Genomic DNA, 22,249 nt, shown 5'->3' on the forward strand with positions numbered 1-22,249 from the left:
CTTTTAGCCCTTCAACTCTACTCTTGATATTTCGGGATGTTACATCGTCAAGTAGGTTTCTCAACCCGCGGTCCTAATAATCTCTACTCGACGATTTTGGGGCTTCCAACTCGTCGAGTTACTCTATAAACATGAATAAATTATAAGTTTAAATGCATACCAGGAACCATGCATTACATAGAAAGAGCAGGAGTCTCCGATGAAGACCAAGTTTGTAACTCAAAGTTTAGGACTGAAGGTCCAACCAAGAATGAAGAGTGAATGCAAGGTTGAACACCGCCAACAGCTAAGAAGTCCAAGAGTTAGATACTCATTTGACAAAAACATAAGAGTTACAATTATTATCTAGGATGGAAAGGTGACGTGCATAATCATTATACAAGCGTTGTTTTGCTGATGATTCTGGGACATAATCGTCTTAAGGGGAGGATAATAGTAACGCCTGTAAATTTGGGCTAGACATTTAAAATGTAATAGATAATCTTATCTAAATATGTAGTAGTCATAAAGACTATCTCGTGGATATAAGAAGCGTGTAAATCTGACTTCGTATGAAGAAGTTATACTATCTTGAAGTTTCACGATCAAAATTGGCACTGCTATGCATGTCATAAATAGTGAATCAGATATATGTTTCTTATTAGTCTAAGTAAACTAAACCAATGTCGTAGTAATTATAAAACCAAGAGCATAAATATAGAGAACGCCTAAATCTGACTTCGTATGAGGAAGTTATGACTTTTCGAAGTTTCAAGGCATCTGTATTAGCACATAAATCGAAATTCAAATCATTGTTAGCCGAAACAATCTAAACAAGAGTTAAAGATTTCGCCAATAGGATTTCATCAATATAAAGACATTTGAAAACGGATGTCGTATGAGAAATTTATGATTTTTGTACAGATTTTAATAGTCTAAGCATGTTAAAAATATAATTTTAAAAATAAATTGAAAATTAGCCCATGGAGTCTAAATGAAAGTTGTGGATCTTGTAGATAGCTACACGTGGATATAAATAACGTCAAAAAACAGAATTTATATGAAGAAGATATGAATTTTTGAAAATTCCTCGTTGATGCTACGTGTAAGAGGCACGACACACGCTTCTAAAAGGCGTACGTAGGACCAGCAAAAGCATGACACGTGTCACAAGGTGGGATGATCCACGTGGCTAGAGTGCACGCCATGCACCTCTGAAGGTGTGACACGCCTATGCAAAATTCAACTTATAATTAGATTAGCACCCCCATTCACTCTTCACACATTCCAATATCTCTCCATATCTCTCTCTATCTCTCTCAAATTTCTATACATTTGGCTTGAACATTTTATAGTATTTAGGGTATTTTGGTTAGCTCGGAGGTCTCTGAGATCCCAGTAATTAGAAGTTACAGGGTCGGAGTTCTGCCAGTGCAATTTTTGACTTTTCGCTAGAAAAATCTCTACTTGATTTAATGAGGTGTTTAAAGTAGGATCTGCCAACAATATACTTTGTATACCAAACATACCCTACTTCAAATTACCTGGATGCTCCTTATCAGGTATAGATTAGTAGACATTGGGATTGTTGAGGAATCCAGAATATCATTAGTCACAAGGAATATAAGACTAATGCTTAGTGATCTTTCTACATAGGTCATACCAAAGGAAAAGCTAAAGTGCTAGGTGAAGCGCTGCCCAAATTCTGAGTCATCTACTTTTAACAAGAGAGTGCATAGTTACTTCCAACTTACACATAGATACAAGCATTCTAAATGCTTAAATGTTATGTGTGTTGTTTATATGTGCCTAATATATTTGTGCCACATGCAATAACCATTACTTGATTAAAATATATATTTATCATACTTAAAATATGATTGGGTAGTGAAGGGCTGTGTGAGGTAATAAATGTGAGGTTGTGATAGTTAGTGAACTGTAGTGTGGAAGAATAAATGAGAAGCTGAGGGATGTTCGAAATAATAAGTTGTGACCGGTTTTGCTGTAACTAAAGTACTAACATACTGATGTGATCATCCAAAGTACTACCATACTGTTATGCTTACCCAAAGTATTGTATTGTTGTTCCTAGTCATTTAGGAAAGCATTAGTTAGAAAAAGGTTGTGTGAAATAATGAGTTATGATATGTTGTTTTGTGACCACGGTACTATCGTACTGTTGTGTTTACCCAAAGTACTATCGTACTATTGTGTTGTGCTCGAAGTAATACATACTGTTGTGCCTAGATGTTTAAGGAAAAACAGATGACGACCGCTAGTGATAAAGATCCTTTAGGAGAGACCCCTCGAGATCATTTTTTAAGGATTAGGAAGTAAGGATAGTGGGAATGGGTAATTGTGTTATTTGATTATTGAAAATATATAATTAAAGATTATAATATTATGGGTTGAAAATCCTCTGTACTCACCAGATTTTCCAACCTGACCCACTCATTTGTTTGTATCACAAGAAGAAGTACAAACTCAATGATGTTTGGATCCAATAAGAGATTTGAGGAAATATAGGCCATAGTATAAAAGATGCTATAAGGCCTGTAGTGACCATGTTTATGCTTATGTTTCTTGTATCAGTTATGACGTCCCAAGTTTTTAATAATCAATGAAAAAAATTTCTTTGGAAATATTTTTATGGGACAAATTTTGCAGTTATAAGTAAACTCCATTTTTTGAAATAATCATAAATAAAAAGGTATTTTCTGACCATGAATATGAGGATGTCACATTATATCTTACCGATCGTGAAGTTCTTGAAGCTAAGCGATGTGTGTTCTTCATTTTCTTTAAAATCTGGTGGAATTTTTGCTTTACAGTGGTGGTGGATTCCTCTCGTCATTTAGATCTAGACATCCATATTTGATTTTTAGTTTCACGATGGTGGATACCTTCCCATTGTCAACATCTTGGAGTCCAAATTCGATTTCAGTTTCATGGTGGTGGTCTTCATCGGCGATCGATCGATCTGGGTGGTGGATTTTTTTTTGAAACAACAAATCTAACCTACTCCTAAACTACACCTTAAGTCCACCTATGTTCATGACGGAACTCGAACCCTCAACCTCAAGGAGGGATGACAACACCGGATACCGCTAGGCTATAAACCCTTTGGTATATGGGTGGTGGATGATGGTGATAACTAATCTTCTTTATTAGCATTGATCTAGATATGGGTTTCTTTGAGATATAGATTTGATTACATTATGTAGAAAAAGACTCGTTATTGGCACGATCTTGAAGGTAATCAATATGTGTCAATCCTCTTTCTTTTGTTTATGGAAAATAGCCATCTGTCAAGACCATAGATTTGGATGTGAATTGACTCAACAGGTGCCAACCTTAGAGATGGGTGATTATTCAATATAGCATTGGTTCCTTTTTGCTTATACCTATTTCAAGGACGATGGCAAACAATAAAGTTTGTGCGTGTGTATCTGTGTGTTTCTGTAGCTATCATAATCGACAGATCTATATGGATTTGGGGAAATCGAAATGGGGTCAATTAGGTATTGGAATCAGATTCACAAAAGTATGTATGCGATGTATGTATGCTTTTTAGTTGCAGATCCATTATGTGTGGATTTATTTATTTTTATTTTTCAATGTGCATATATATGAAATCTGTATTTGGTTTTATTACAGAGGAAGAATATGTGATGAACGAAGATGATATATATATATATATATATATATATATATATATATATATATATATATATATATATATATATATATAGAGAGAGAGAGAGAGAGAGGGAGGAAGGGAGAGGGAGATGGGGGTATGTGGACTTATATATATATATATATATATATATATATATATATATATATATATATATATATATATATGGGAAAAGTGAATATACCCTTAAGGGTATATAAGCTTAGGTACCCAAACTCATCATAGTACGTCGTTTTGTATCATATAATACATTCTAATTGTTCAATGTTCTTATAATTTAACTTCAAACTTGATTTACTTCCAAGATTATTATAAATTACACATAATATATATATATATATATATATATATATATATATATATATATATATACATATATATATATATATATATATATATATATATATATATATATATATATATATATATAAGTCGTTCAAAGTTAGGAATAGTAAATTTGGATGATTTTTGTTAATTTTGACTCTTATTCTTTAGCTATTTTGACACATTTGGTCCTTTCAATAAAAAATTTTACATTTTTTAGAAACCTTTTAATATTTAAAGTTTGGCCACAAAACTTTAACGGTTTGATAACTTTGGTCTGTTTTCTAAAAACTTGCTAATTCCTACCCCTTTAATTCTTTAGCCGTTTTGACACTTTTTGATCCTTGCAGTAAAAAATTTTACATTTTTATATAAAAAACACAATAAAAAAAAGTCTAGGACAAAGTCCGAGTTTTTCACCCTTGCACTTTCTACGTCTGTCATTTTCTTCTTTTGCTATAATTTTTCTATATTGGTCATCATATTTATTTTTTTTTTTGGTTTTTCCTACCCTCACCAAAGACAACTAAAACAGTCAACAACAACGTCTATTAATCTATAAACAAAAATGACTTTCAAATCAGGCGCACACGGCCCATCTAGAGTTTGACCACAAAACTTTAACAATTTGACAACTTTGGTCACTTTTCTAAAACTTGCTAATTCCTACCCCTTTAATTCTTTAGCCACTTTGACACTTTTCGTCATTGAAGTCAAAACTTTTACATTTTCTCATAAAAAAAAAAAAAAAAAACAGTACGGGGCAAAACCCGGGTTTTTCACCCATGCACTTTCTACGTCTATCATTTGCTTCGTTTGCTATAATTTTTCTATATTGGTCATCATATTTAATTTTTTTGGTTTTTCCTACACTCACCAAAGTCAACTAAAACAGTCAACAACAACGTCTATTAATCTATAAAAAAAACGACATTTAAATCTGACGCACACGGCCTATGTGGAACATGGGCAACATATCTAGTTAATTATTAAAAACATATGTTTCTTTTTATTATTTGTTATCGTAAACTCCTATCATTTTTGTTCCGTGATTTTTGCATTAGCGTGTATAACAATGTTTTAAAAAACAATTTTTTTTAGTTGAACCGGTATGGTAATCGGTTCTTGGTTCAACCGCCGGGTTAACCGGTTTCTATAATTTTCATATTTTTTCTTATTTTCCTATACATACATATATAAATCATGAATTTGACGTTTACAAGTTTAAACATTAAGTTATAGATCAATCTAAATACATTAAAATAATACATAATCATAAGTTTTAGTGTTTTACATCAATTCATATACGTCAAAATGAAAATAAAGTATAACATCGAAACAAAATATAGTTTTAGATGAATACAAACACATCAAAAAACTTTATAACATTTATCATCAATGTTTTAAAAACGGGTTTGAACCGACCGGTCCAACCGGTTAGACTGGAAATCGGGGAAATGAACGGTCTAACTATCACCGGTTTTATGTCTATTTCTGAACCGGATTGAACCGGCTGGTTTTTACAAAAATTCGGTTGAACCAACTCAGTTGAACTGGTTAAATTGAATAAAAACACATGGAATCGAAACCTTTTGCATAATAAACTTTGGTAGTTTTTTCACATTTATTAAAAAATTTATAAATAAAAACACATGATAAATGTTATGAAGTTTTTTGATGCATTTATATTTATCTTGGACTTTATTTTCATTTTAATGCACATGGATTAATGTAAAACTTATGGTTATGAGTTATTTTAATGTATTTAGAATGATCTACAACTTGTTTTCATGTGTATTTTAATGTTTGAAGATGTGGACATCATATTCCTGATTTGTGTATGTAGGTATATGTACGAAAATATGAAAAAATATGAAAATTATAGAAACCGGTTTACTCAGCGGTCGAACCGGTTGAATCGGAAACCGGTCACCATTCCGGTTCAACTAAAAAACCGATTTTTAAAACATTGTTTATCATATGTTTTTATTTAGAGAAAACTAAATAGATTTGAAAAAAAAATCACCAAAGTTTATTACGCAAATGATTCTTTTCCATGTATTTTTATTCGGTTCAACCCATTTATTTTGACCGGTTTAACCGGGTTTTTCTAAAAACCGGCCGGTTCAATCCGGTTCAAAAATTGACGTAAAACCGATGATAGTTGAACCGTTCCCTCCCCTGTTCCCGGTCCAATCGACTCGACCGACGATTCAAAACGGTTTTTAAAACATTGGTGTATAGTGATTATGAGCAATTTATTTTTTTCTTTATAATTCATTAAATTGTCTATTTATGCTCTCTTTTTACATAAAACCTAACCAAAAAAGACTAGAAGAGAATGCAAAATTTGATCCAAATTGCATAATTGACCAAACCAAACCCGTTTTCGTCTGTTTGTCGGCCCAACAAAATCCATTATTACTGTACAAATGATCATGTGAAAAAGAAGAATAAATCCATTGATTTAACATCCGCCCGTTATTATTATTGATCTATCAGCATGGAAAATTTCTAGTCAACAATGAAATAATTAACATATAAAAACAAAACAAGTTGGAAATTTTAAAAATGAAGATATTTTTGAAAAAAGTCTTTGAAATTTATTAAATAAATAAAAACGAAAGCAAAAACACATTATCTAAATGCAAGAAAAGACAGGAGCCAACTTTTGAGAAGTCCACCTTTTTCCTTGGCCGGTCGAAGACGGAAAGCGATTCGAGTGTGTGAGGGTGTCTGCAGTCTCCTCCGGCCGGTGGTACGCGAATGGTCAAAAGAACCATGTGTATTTCCTTTGAACATTTTGTTGGATTTTTCGACAGATTAATTTCACCTCATATATCCTTTTCATGTTTTTTGTTTCATAAAATAAATTTATATAGAAAATTTATTAGTTAATTATTAATTATTAGCGTATTTGTGTTTTGTGGTGATTAACTGGATGATACTTTTCCGAAATTGAAACGAAACGTCGACTTCCAAAATCTTAAAATAAATTATCCGAATGGTACTTGTGGTTTGGGTTAATCTACATGTTTGGTCCCTATTTTTTTTCTTATATCTAAGAGTTCTTAAGATGTAATTTTGTTGCGCAGTTGATATCTATCAAACATAAAAAAGACCCTAGTGGCCCTTTTTATTTTATTTTTAATTTGTTAATTATTTATTTCTTATTTGTTTATTGCTTATTATTTATATATCAAATAGATAAAATATACAACTCCTTAAAACTATATTACAACCCCTAAAGAAATTAAAAATCAAAATCAAATATATATTTATAACCTAACATTAAGAACACATCTTCCATGGCTTCGGCCCCACTTCCCTATCTTGCTGTCGCTCAACACTATCACCACCGACAATCTGTTCCGGTGAAGCCACCACTAAAATATCATGAATCAAAGCCATCCTTTCACCACCATCACCACTCTGAAATCGTTGATTCGATTTCTGAATCAAAGCCATCCTTTACCCGTTTTTTTTTAAATGACTTTGGTAGCTTGTATATAACTTAAAGCCATCTGGAATACTGAAGAGTGAAGATAACAAGCTTCGTGGTCTAGGTGGTCACGGACCACCGTGCATACAATCTCGACAGTCCATGGTGGCTCGTGGTCGTAGTGATTTGGTGTAAGGAGAACGGAAGACCATGAGTCGTCTTCTTCTTCTTCTTCTTCTTCTTCTTCTCTCTCTCTCTCTCTCTCTCTCTCTCTCTCTTCTTCTTCTTCTTCTTCTTCTTCTTCTTCTTCTTCTTCTTCTTCTTCTTCAATGTGGAGAGTACTCCATAGCTTTGTGGTGGGTGGTGGTGACTGATCTGGAAGCGCTCATGACCGTTAAATTTCTTTTTACTAGGATTTTTTTTTGGTAATCAAAAGTGTAATGCGTTTTTAGTTTTTTGACCTCCATTAAACAAAATTAAACATAGATTTTCGGTTTTAATCTCATGATTAATTTCAAGTGAATTTTCCACAACCACTTCAAAAAACATAGAAATGTAAGCATTAAAGAGTATAATGAACGAGTCCACTTTTGCCTCGTGAGTCATGACTAACCACATATGACGTTTTAGAAGATATTTAAATCAATCCTTAACATACATTGGTTAGGATATTTAATTTAGCATACATCACTTAGGATATTTAATTTAGGGTTCGGGTTAGGGATGTCAAAAAGTCCCGTGGGACCCCGAACCCGTGGGGCCCCGATCCCGAATGGGGAATATTTGTTTAAAAAATCGGGAATGGAGGCGGGAACGGGGGCAAGTTTAACCCCCGTTTTAATTTCGGGGGCGGGGGCGGGGGTGGGTAGTCCCGTCCCGAACCCCCAATGAGGACTCCGTTAATGTATTATTTATATTAATATATATTAATTACAAAAATATAATAAATAATAGAAATGATTTTGAACTTCCAAAATTCAATAAAATATAATGTTTTTAAGTTATTACTATAACGCTTTTGAGATGTTATAATATTTTTATTTTAAACATATAAAATTAAGCTATAAATAACTATTTTTTTTACCCAAAATGGCTTCTTTTAGCCCAACAAATAACTTCTTTTAGCCTAAACAACACCTTCGTATGCCGAAGAAAAAGTCAACCCAAACGGGGGCGGGGAAACGGGGGCGGGGGCGGGGGTGGGGAGACTAGAGATTTCGGGGGCGGGGGCGGGGGAATGGGAAAATTTCGGGGGTGGGGGCAGGGGATGCAATCCCCGCCCCGTTTGCCCCCGTTTACAGGTTGGCACATTTTGTCTCTGGTTTTAAAAAAATTACAACTTTGGTCCCTGAGTAGTGAGTGTAGTTGAAGTTTCATACAGATTTTGGTCCATGTGACCTTTAAGTAAACAACATAGCTGCTAGATTTTTTAAAATGATCATTTTACCCTTGGACCAAAACTGAAAAAAAAAAAACAGTATTTTACGGGGTCCAAATTTGTAAATTTCTCTTATTTGGTCCATATGGTGTGTGTGTGTGTGTGTGTGTATATATATATATATATATATATATATATATATATATATATATATATATATATATATATATATATATATATATTCAGTTTGGTCATAATGAAAAATTCAACAGCCAGGCTGATAACTTAGATGACACGTGGATAAATTAAATTTATTCATGACAACATTTATACTTGGTCACAGTAGTTGCTGTATTGGGATTTATACTTGATGAAGTTTCATGGATAAATTAAATATATTCAGTTTGTTGTGGATATTATGAGATGTTGGACATTTAAAAAAAATTTCAGGTAGGATGTGGTGTCACTGCTGGATGGTGTATCTGCCTATGTCATACTTATATGGGAATAGGTTTGTTGGACCTATCACATCTACGGTTCTGCCGGATGTGGTGTCACTGCCAGATGGTGTATCTGCCTATCTGTTACAACAATGGGATTCATCCAAGTTGATAAGACTACAGATTAACTTTTGGATCCCCTTCAAAAGGTGTCTCAAGGTAACATAACATATCTATTTATTGTTGGAGTCTTTATATATTAAGTACATGCAATCAGAATATTGACACCTTTATATGTAGTGTGTATTTAAATAGTGATTTATATGATCTTGTAGGACCTAGATGCATTCACTGCAGCTATTGTTGTGAGTATTGCCTTCTCTTTCATTCCTGCTTCGTTAGTTGTTGCTATTATGAAGGTAGGCCACTCTCCGGTTGTATTTTTCACATTTTTTACAAGGAGTTGTATCTATTCAGAGTAGGCTTAGAGAAATGGTTGCAAGAGATGAGTTCAGAAGAAAAAGAAACGAGGCTACAACTATAGTTCAGGTACTATGGATGAATTATGTTCGTAAAGTATTTAAGATTAGAGACAAGGGTGAATTTGTACAGATTAGTTAGCTACTTGCAGGTTGATCTTGAATAAGCCGAGGGGCAATAGATTGTATTTTTTGTATCTAATTCGTTTGTAAATTTTTGTTACAACTTCTATTGATTTGTTTTATCTTTCCATGGAACGATTATTTGTATGACATTAAATTTATGGAATGGATTCTATTTTTTGTATATGATATTTTATTTTCGATTATGAAACATTAAATACAAATTTAATTTGAAAATAAGTAAATCTATAAATAATATTTTTTTTAAACATTTAAAATTATGATACGAAAAAATGTGTGTCATCTTCATTTATGACATGGATATATTTTTGTAGTTAATCAAGTCGAATGCGTCTACATTTTCGCGTTTGAAGACGATCGCCAATCATAGTCCAAACCGACAAATTCTTGGTTTCAGAAGAATTGAGGGAGAGTCGAGACTTCAAGGATGCAGAAATGGGACTGTAGACCCTGTTATTTATAGTCAATATTTTGGGGTGTACGCGTCGCAATAAGTGTTGCGTTTGATCATCGTGTCTCCATCCGAGAGTCGCCACATGTCCCTCTCTTTCTCTCTCTCATTCTCTCTCTCAGGGCTACTTCACTCGCAAACCGATCGAATCCGGTGTCAGGTGCATGTCATGCGATGGTGCGCACCATGTGCGCTAAAAAGGATTAAAAAAACATATATTATGCATACGAGCTCCAGTCTTTCCCTTCTTTATATCTATGTGTCGATCTATACTAGTAGTAATAGTTTCCTTTAGGTTGTTTTAGCTAGTTTTGACTTTCATCTTTTTGCCTAATAGAGGTAAAAATAAATGATTTTACAAAATCACATCTCTCTTATACAGGTCCCGTTTTTGGCATTCTTTGTCCTGAAGCTCTTATCTCGATGAGTATTGTGATTCTCGTTTTTGTAATTTTAGTCAAAACTCAACCGATCTCTTTGTACCGTTTCGACGTTGTAATAATTATTTATGCGGTTGATTTTACTTTTTACAAAAATCATAATTCTTCCAATCAGATTTGAATTTCTACGAATTTTATATCATCGAAATCACGTCAACGAGTATTTTCCGAATGTATTAATCGTTTTAAAAGATAGTATAACTTTTTGGATGCTTATTTTAAATCCTACACGTGGATTTATTTCTAAATGTAACAACATATATGATTATATTTATCCATAAATCAAACATTACAATACTAAGCTATTACATTTATCTCTCTCTACTACTCCCTAACGGTGGTTGGTGACGAGAATTTTCTCAATTGTCACAATATTTTTATATTTTTGAGAAATATAAATACAATTTAAAATGTACAAATATGTTTTTTAGATTTAATATTTCTAAATACGAAAAATTAAAATATGTATTTCTATTTGTAAAAAACATATTTATATTTCTAAAAAAATATATTTATACCTCTAAAAAACATAAAGGTATGTATTTTACTACTAAAAATGTATCTACACTTCTTGATATGTAAAAACAAGTATTTATATTTTTATACTCTAAAAAACATAAAAATATGTATTTACATTTTAAACTGTATAAATTAACAAAAAACTCATATAAAAAACATAAATATGATGTTTAATTAAACATTATATATATATATATATATATATATATATGTGTGTGTGTGTGTGTGTGTGTGTTTGTATGAATACGAAACATAAAGGGTTTTCTCACAAATTTTATTTCATGGTAACCTTCAAATATGTTATACTATGTATAAAAAAATAATAATAAAACTTGCAAAGTTTGGTTTTAATGCACCAAAAGTGATGTTAGGGTAAAACCATTTTTTTTTGTTTTGAGAAACTTAAGGATTTTTATATCATTATCTTTAGATTAAACTAAGTCTTTCTGTTTAGATATAAAACATCATAAAAAGGGGTTTATGGACCTCGATGCACTCAAATCTTCAATAACTCTCCCAATTGACTCTAAGAGACCTAATTATTCATGACAAATTATAATAGATATATGAATATTAAAATATAGGCTAGAAGAATCATAATCATGATCTTGTAAGTAATAGCCTCCTTAAAAATGACAACTTTGAAAACTTGGAATATATTGATTATTGAGACACTATCTTCTATTTTGATATTCCTTATCTTACAGACATTCATCAACATTTTGTTTCTAGAGAATTATGCAAAGTAACAATTAATTCAATAGATATTACATAATTGTAACAGCCATAAAAATCAAAAGAAATTTCAACTTTTTAAAGCCAACCCAGATTCACAAATTGTTTACAAGCATGATTTTTAAAACATTTTCGAACATCAGAGTCTCCCAAAATCATAAGTCATAAACAAGAGGATGTGTACGTTCAAGCCTTCACCTTCCCGTGGTCATTTGAAGTAACTGAAACATAACCCAAAACTGTAAGCCAACGCTTAGTGAGATCCCCCAAAGTACCAACACAAACAAATAACATATACAATAACAACATGTCGAGTCCAATCAACCATCGGGTTGGAATGAAATGCCAATATACTATGGGTCCAGTCAACCATCGGGTTGGAATGTCAATCTACAACGTGTCGTGTTATCCTCGAGATGGAATATCCTCGGTCCTAATCAACCATTGGGTTGGTATGCCCCCGGCTTATTGGCTTATGCACAAAGCAGTAAAGCCTCAACCACCAATCAAATATATGCACATATAACATAAAATCATACAAACAATCTATAGACAGTCAGACAGATCTATAGATCACTGAACATAGCATCATCCTATATACCAGGATACCGATCTAATAGATCACTATAACCCGATAACATACATAACCAGATATCAAATCCAAAGGGTCAGCCTCGGTGCCTTTGACCCGCAAGTATAGTGAAGAAAACTCACCTCACAAACTGGACAAAAGCTGATGAGGTCTCGACTCCGAGTCTCAACTCTCTAACTAATACATATTTCAATCAAATGAACAATCTCCATCCAAATCCCAAAATACCCAAAATACCCTTAAGGTCAAACTTGGTTAAAGTTAAGGCCAAACTAGTCAAAGTCCACAAATCAACTGAGTCAACCCAACCGAGTCAACTCAGCCAAGTCGACTCAACAAGCGTACGCTGGGTGTACTCCTCCTCTTGATCAGAACGGGGCCGTTGACCGCGCACGCTGGGCATACCCCAGGTACGCACGACGTAACCCAAACTCCATTTTTCCTCATTAAGAGCTTAATACAACGTCTTAACACGTCCAAATGCAGATCGAAGGTCAAAATGTCATTAGGAGTCTTTAAGTTTCCAACTTTATGACCTTGCATGCTCAATAAGTGCTTAATCCATAAAAACCCAACATCTTAATGCCTTAATACTATCTATAACATGCATGGGACAAAACCAACCATTAGGACTTCATTTTTATGACTTAAGACCCCTCCTAGGGTCTAAAAGGACAGCTTAATCATTAAGAACATGCCATGATCAAGATCTAACATTTTGGGACCAAAAAGCTTCATAAAGACATCCAAATCTAGATCGATATGCTAGAGGGATAAAGTTGCAAGCTTTATACCTTAGAAAGGTTGCAAATGATGTAGAAACCCTAGACCTAAAGTGCTTCACTCTTCCAAGATGAGCTTGGATTCCTTATTTCTTCCTCTAATCACAAAACACACACTCTTAGGCTTGGAAATAGCTTCTCAACATGAGTTAGGGTTGCAAAACGTATCTAGAGGGATAGAGGTTGATGAGGTAAGGGGAAATGAAGGTTATTTACGAAAATGCCACTAGGGCTTATTTACACATTTCCTTGAACTTTAGGGACCAAAATGCAACACAATTAAATTATAGGGTTAAAATTAGAAGTACCTTATCATCGAGATGTTACAATAATAACATCCAACAATATCTAGCTAAGAGGAAAGCAATAACAGAAGATAATAAAATTTTGAAGAAGAAATAAGAGGTTCTTGAAGAAGTCGAAAGTGATTAATCAATCAAAAGGAAAAGATTTTATCAGATGATGTTATATGCAAAGCTACATCCTTCTATAATTACTTTGTTAATATTTCTTTCATTGATCAGTGAAAATTCAAAAGGACAAAAAATCTTTATTCATATAGAATTATCTTTTTATTGGTTATTAATTTTATTTATTTTGTTATCCTCAAACATGAGGAGTTTTATTGTCCAAAATTTGTAAATGATTTAATGATGACAACCTATAATAGTTATACAAATGTAAAAGATATTATCTTATACGTCTTGTAAAATCTGCATCAATACCAAATTTCGTAACAACTGTTTTAGGAGCGTTTTGTCCGTGCATTATAAAACCCAAACCCTAAACCTTTATACTCTTAAAATTGTTGCTTTCATCGTCGAGGATGTGTAAGGTGGTGTTTTTTTTTCTTAGAAGCTCTTATTGAGATCATTTGTTTGTGGGCGAGCAAACATTTTTACTAAAGACCGTAACTCTTCTAACCCTAAGAAAATCTCACAAAAGAAATTAGCCTAGTTTTTAACGCTTCCTTCTTCAACAATTTTCTTCCACTACCACTACAACATTTGTTATTGCCACTGCCACCACCACCGCCACCGCCACCATCATCGTCATCTCTTTTACCTCCTCCTCCACCACTTACACCTCCTCTACCATCACTTCCTCCACCTCCACTTCAATCAACCCCCTCTTTAATCAATGATATTTCATTATACTTGTAGAAAGTTTTATTTGATTGTCAAAATTTGCGTCATATAATATATTATTTTAATTAAATGTTTTTTCATGTAAAATTTTATTTTAAAAAATTAACGTTTGTTTATAAAAATGACAAATTTAGATGATAGAGTTTTATAATATCAATGGTGATGAATTACTTAATTATAGAAAAAAAAAAAAGATTTCAAAATGGTTAAGGGAAGAGGTTTAAGATAATGAGTTTTTTTTTTTATAAACTTAATCGAAAAGTGATGTGACAAAACAAAAAAGAAAAAAATGTTTGAGGCAGATTTACATTGATACTTTAAGACCCAATGGAATGGACTCGACAAAAGTGACATAGCTCGGCATTCGGCAAAGACCGACCCTTATGCTTCGCATACCAAGATATCAAACCCAACTAGACAACTTGTTATCGTGTTTCTCTTCTCCATTTTAATCTAATAACGGCAAATTGAATTTAATTTAATTTTTTCCTCGTTTTTATTCAATATAAACACCAATTAAATATGCATTTTCATACCACACAAATACTCTACTTCTCTGCATTCTTTTTAAATGTATTATTCATCTTTCATCTTTGGGAAAATTTTAATTTGTTATGTAAGTGGCAATTGACATTGCTAAATCGTGGAGAAAATTAGCCTAGTTTTTAAGTAGGGATGATCAAAAATCAAATAGGAAATAAAAAAACCAACAAAAACCGATGGAGTGGGGATGTTATTTGATTTCTGTTATGTTCCAAGGCAAAATTGATGTTATTTTAGTATTCGTACATTTCTTCCCCTTGCGTAGTTTTTTAGTATATTTAAATTAGGTACAATACCATTTATAGCAATGTACTTTCAGTGGGTTTGAACTCAAAAAAAACCCAAACAACCAGAAACCATTAACCCCTAATACCCATGGTTTCAAACAGAAAACCCATAAAACTCAAACCAAAAAACTGGCCTATGCAGAAACCGAATCCATATGTGTTTTAAATTGAAAACCCAACTTTGTATGGTTTGGTTTGGTTTAGTTTTAGCCAAAAACTGACCTAAACTAACCCATACCCATCCCTAATTTTATGCAATAAAGAAGCCAAACATGTGAGACGGGAAAAAAGAAAATATATACAAAGAAATTGTTACTCTCTAAAGCTGCCCATCAACTTCTTATGCATAATTACTTTGACAAACATATGATTCTTCAAGATATTAATTATTTTCGACCACGATTTCGAAAGCACAAATCATTAGTTAAACTTTGACGAGCATGATTACTTCTTGTAGTTTTTATTGGTTACGTGTTTTTAAGTGTTTAATTTGTTATGATGTATTTCTTATTTTAGTTAATGAAAATTATAATTTTTATCTAAATTTAACTGTTTAAATAAATTAACTAGAAAAAACAGTTTGACAAAAACAACTATTATTTTTAATGACCAAAAAAAAAAAAACAACAAAAATGAAATGAACCTAACATGACAGCAAAAATAACACCCCTTCCTGGGATCTAACTATAAATAAACGATCTAAGTAACTATAACAACTATTTTACATTATAATGAAAACTAATTTGCAAAAAGTTGCGACGTAGACGTGACGCCTGGTTTACGTTTACCTTTGTATGGGAAGTTTGACCAAAGCTTTGTTTGCTATTTGCGAAAGGTTCACATAAAACTTATTATATAAAATTGAAATTAAATTTTGATAATTCTGTACAAGCTTTTTATGTAGAATTGTAATACATATAACATATGTGCATCTTCTTTTGATGATAAACTCTAGGTGGATATGAGGGTTGTTTGAAATTTTAATAAAAACTATTTTTTTTTGACACATTTAATTGTATGTGTATGTTTATATATATATATATATATATATATATATATATATATATATATATATATATATATATATATATATATATATATATATATATATATATATATATATATATATATATATATATATATATATATATATCTTCTCTAATAAATGAAGGTTTTTTTGCCATTTGTCACACTCTCATTCATTTTGCCACATGTCATTTTGTGGTTATTTTGAATTAATTTTTATTCCATATGTAATTTTGTGGTTTTCCTATTTTATTAAATTCCATATGGTATTTAAATTTAATAATAAATGCATATCAATTTCATTAATGAACTTTCCTTATAATTTCAAAATTACCAAGTTAAAATTTTAATAATTTCTTTTAATTATTTATCTAAATTATTTCTATAAATTTAAAAGAGAAAAAAAACACTTGAATTTTTATAATTCAATATTTTTTTTTTCATTTTTCTTATAGATTCAAACTTCTTAAATGTTTAGAATTTTATATTTAATTTTTATTTTAAATAAACCCATGTAATACATGGGTCTCACACCTAGTGTGTGTGTGTATATATATATATATATATATATATATATATATATATATATATATATATATATATACACTAGCCGTCTACCCGCACAAAGCGGCGGACGGCGAATAATTTGATCTCTTTAGCGTTCACTTCGAGAAATGAATATTAAATGATACCTATTTTTCAAGAGCATTACCATACCATATTAATGGGGCGTTTGACTAAGGTTTTTTAAAACAACTTATTAGATTCCACATCACTATAAGTTAAAAAAGTGTTTGGATTAAAATAACTTATTCCGGTGGGGAACCTCTAATACGTCATTTTTTCATAAGTTACCTTACACTTACTTATTAACTTATAAGCTAATAAACTAATAAGCAATAAGCTTTTTTTGCCAAACACCCCCTAAATGGTTATTACTTCCATTTATACATACCCAAACCACTTGTACTGTTTATCGTCCTTTTTTTTTTCCTTAATTCATTTATTAATTTAATTTCCTACTAAGTAAAATGCTAAAATATATAAATAATAGTTTATAAAAATAAACCTTTAGAATATCAGGTGTTGTGATTCAAAAATCGATAAATAGGCCTTTGAGAAGGCCAAAATACTCAGGTGTCAACTTGTTCATTGTGATTTTAAACCAAGTTTGGTCACAAATTAAAACATTTTCAACGATGGTATGTAATTCAAGGATTCATATTGATTTAGGTTCTCGAAACCTTAAAATATTAAACAAAATCTATATAGAACCTTAAAATAAGGACAATAATCACCGTAATCCGGAAGTCCATGTGATGAAACTTGATATTATAAGGACCAATGATGAAAAAGGTTTCATTTTTAGACTAAACAAGATGAAAAATATACAAACTACCTTAATCATGTCAAATCTTGTGTTTAACCGTTCTTTATTGCAAAAGTAAGATGTCAAAATATACAAACTAATGATAATACAATGCTCTAACTGGCCCTCTTGGTTGAGTTCTTTGAACCTGCAAAACCAACACATTAAAGAAACATAGTAAAAACCTTTTTAGGAACAAACCTGATATAATAAAGCCTTCACCCAATATATTTATAAGATAAAAATACAAAAAGTTAAATATGATGAAATCAATTACAAGTAAGGATTAAAATAAAAACCTGTTAAGAAAGATCCATCTGCAGGAGTGATATTTGAATCAACATGTATTTTCTGATGGTTTCAAATTTTGAATTATCCGAAATTTAGGGAAGTAGATAGAATTTGTTGAGAAATATAAGGATTCAAAACACAAGTTAAAATTTAATATTATTTTATTATAACTACTTGTACTATTAGCTTAATGATTTGAACATCTTAAAAAAAATATTATTATATTCAATCTATTTTTAGAAATAGTGAGATTTCTTTTATAAGATAGTAAAGATATATATATATATATATATATATATATATATATATATATATATATATATATATATATATATATATAATTATTAATGGCTTTGTGTTCTCCTCCAGTGAGATTTCCGGACAGTATATAATGTGTTCAAAACAGAGTATTTGTGAATGAGTATCGATACTTAAAGTTGAGTATTTGGAATAAAATTTAGGAAAACAAATGGGTGCGGAAATGTTTCCCGCATAGAAGTAAAATGCAACTCTTAGTTGGTTTATAACCATGATAGTGTAAAGATTTACAAACTTCTTTGTATGTTTTTACTCCAAGACCTATGCGCACATGAGGTGTATAAATTATGGATTTTGTAGACAAAAATCATCGAACTCGCGTGTGGGTGTGACCTATGGACATGAATGCAACTCTGAAATTTTAGGTCATAACACCTAGAATAACTAACAAGGGTTTCAATGACGTGATCAATTTAAGTCATATTTTATATTATTATGTACGAATTATAAATTTTGTATAAAACAAATCAAAAGACAAAAAAACTATATATTTTTGTTGCAATTTCATAATGTATCAATTCTAAAATTTAAATTGGACAAAAAAGATATTAGAAGTTAACTCAATATGAGGCTACGAACCATACCCTCTATATATTATTTTTGGATCTATATGATTTTAGACCCTAGATTGTGGTGTACATCACTTGCAATCCATGGTGAGGTAAGTTTGCACTACGATTGTCCAGTGAACAACATATAATGTGGTGTATGGTGAAGACACCACAGGAAGCAATCTCCTCACATCCCTTTTTTTAAATTTATTATTAAATCACACACACACACATTGATGTGACATCGGCTTTGACCACCTACTCTGAGAAAGTGCTTCTACGCCGGAGACATATCTGCGAGGTCACAACATACAAGGCCGTTAGAGCCTCCCCAGGGACTGTGCCTCGGGAGTGGGCTCGACGATCAAGTCATATCATTTGGTAGATCTGAGATGGTTCTCTTTAACTAGAGAGAACCATCTTGGTTTCTGGTGGTGTATGGTGGCTGACGGCGGAGGATGGTGGCTGAGCCACTCGAACGGAGTCTAGGGGGGCGATAGAGTCACCGGGGAAGGATCCCCCACCATGGAGTAGATATTGTTCACTATATATGGGACAATTAGGTTAGGCCTTAGGCCAGCCCAATTCAGGCCCAAATAGCAAGGAGCTGGGCAAGGCCGCCCGGAGGCGCCCGACGAGGCTAGCGGGAGCGCACTAGGAAAGGCTAACAAGGGAGCGCTAGGTCGGGCCAGTAGGAGAGTCCCCAACAAGGTTGACAAGGGAGTCCCAGGCCGGACCAGCATGAGAGTCCCCAACAAGGCTGACAAGGGAGTCCCCGACAAGGCTGACAAGGGAGCGCCATGAGAGACTGGCGAGGGAGCGCCACGCGAGGCTGGCGCGCCAGTGCTGTCTAGGTCATGCTAATGGACAATATATCATCAAGTCCCCCCAATCCGATGTTATTGGTACACAGCCAATGACATTGGACTGGACTCAGTCATATAAACCATGTGTCATCATATATATATATATATATATATATATATATATATATATATATATATACATATATATGAGAAAAGTGTATATATTACAGCCTTACCTAAGCTTAGGTACCAAACCTTATGAAACTACGTCGTTTTATTAACTAAAGATTGCAATTAGGGAATTCATGATTTACACTTAACATTACATATTCAATATTGAAGCAATAATTTTGATAGGGAAACAAAAATGTTAATTATCTTTGACATTCGTGATGGTGGAAAACAGTAATGCTTAGTAACATGAAGTAATAAACGATAATAGAAGAAAGAAAATATCGATAGTTAAACGATAATAGATGAAAGAAATACAATGGAGAATTGTATTTTTACCAAATAAAAACTGAATTGGTTATATTTACTAAAATAAAACTACATAATTTAAAGGTTTGTTATCTAAGTTTAGGTGGAGTTGTAATGTATATATATATATATATATATATATATATATATATATATATATATATATATATATATATATATATGGTTAGGTTATATTGTTCTAACTATCTATTGTATGCATGTAAGATTGATTTTGGACCAATCATTTTAGTTATTTTAACAAAATAATTAATGCATATTAGATGTTAAAGATATAATGAACATTAATTAGAACTTCAACATTTAATATGCATTAATTACTTTTTTAAAATAACTAAAATGATTGGTCCAGAATCAATCGTATAAGCACACAATAGATATTAAAAACATTTGAACCTAACTCTCTCTTTTTTTTTTTTTCTCTCTCTCTCTCTTTATATATATATATATATATATATATATATATATATATATATATATATATATATATATATATATATAGTTAACAGAACTAATAGGGGTTGTGGGCTTTAGTGATTTCCTCTATATAAAGTTATTGCAACACATATATTAAGAGGGATAGGCGGGTGCCCAATACCTGCCTCCCATTATATATATATATATATATATATATATATATATATATATATATATATATATATATATATATATATATTGCAACAACTTTATGAAGAGGAAATCACTAAAGCCCACAACCCCTATTAGTTCGGTTAACTTTTAATATTTACATTTTTTTTGGCTTCTTATTAGTAGTAATACAATACCAATATAATCCTTGAAAATTTGAATCAACGTATACTTTATTTAAAACTAATTAATTTTTGCAAACAAATCCCAAAACCCCAAGCTAAATATTAGTATATCTTAATAACTTAATTCTATAAAAATGAGAACCCTAAATAATTGTCGTCGTATCCAGCCGCTGCTCACCATCGAACTGTTCAGTAAATCAGTTCTTTCTTCCAGTCTCATTCACTCTCCACAGTCTACTCCACCATAAAGTTTTGCTACTTTCACTCTGTTTGCATATAAGATAAAAAGAAGAAATATGGTTTTCATATGTTGCGACAAAGAGGAAGAGATCAATATCTCTTTTTATAAATTGTTTCAGCCTTTTTCGCTGCTCACCATTGAACTGTTCAGTAAATCAGTTCTTTCTTCCAGTCTCATTCACTCTTCGCAATTTACTCCACCATAAACTTTTGCTACTTTCGTTCTGTTTGCATATAAGAGAAAAAGAAGAAATATGGTTTTCTTATCTTGCGACAAAGAGGAAGAGATCAATATCTCTTTTTATAAATTGTTTCAGCCTTTTTTGCTATAGTAATAATATCGACTTTGTTGGCTTATGGTTAGGGAGAAAAAACCCACAAGCCTTCTTGTGACTTCATTCGAAAACAAAAGGTAAATGTTAGTATAAATTTCGCTTTTATTTTTTGATTTTATTTGTTTCTAGTTGTATTGATTTAGTTTTACTGGCTAGAACTCTAGCGTCTTTAATTATAACGTAAGCCTCCATTATTATAAAATTCTTGCTCCGCCCATATATATATATATATATATATATATATATATATATATATATATATATATATATATATATATATATATATATATATAAAATTGTGTTTATTTCTAGTCGTTTTTAATTTGGAATTTAACTAATATTTTGTAATTTGAGCTTTTATTTTATGTTCTTATGTTTGGTAATATTTTATAGACATTGACTTAGTGGAAATATTGAATGTATGAATGTATGTTTTGATGTTGGATTATTCACTTGATTGTATGATGAACAATTAAACGACCTTAAAAACCATAAACGAGTTCGAATCGAGCCTAGGCTCGTTTAGGCACATATAAAAAACAAAATGAGCCCGAGCTGAGCCGAGCTTGAGTGTGTTATTCTTCTTACAAGCCAAACACGAGCTTTGAAACTAGGCTCGAAACGAGCTGAGCTCGAACTTAAGCCCAAATGAATATAAATGA

This window comes from Lactuca sativa, chromosome 7 (assembly GCF_002870075.4).
Source record: "Lactuca sativa cultivar Salinas chromosome 7, Lsat_Salinas_v11, whole genome shotgun sequence".
NCBI lineage: Eukaryota > Viridiplantae > Streptophyta > Magnoliopsida > Asterales > Asteraceae > Lactuca > Lactuca sativa.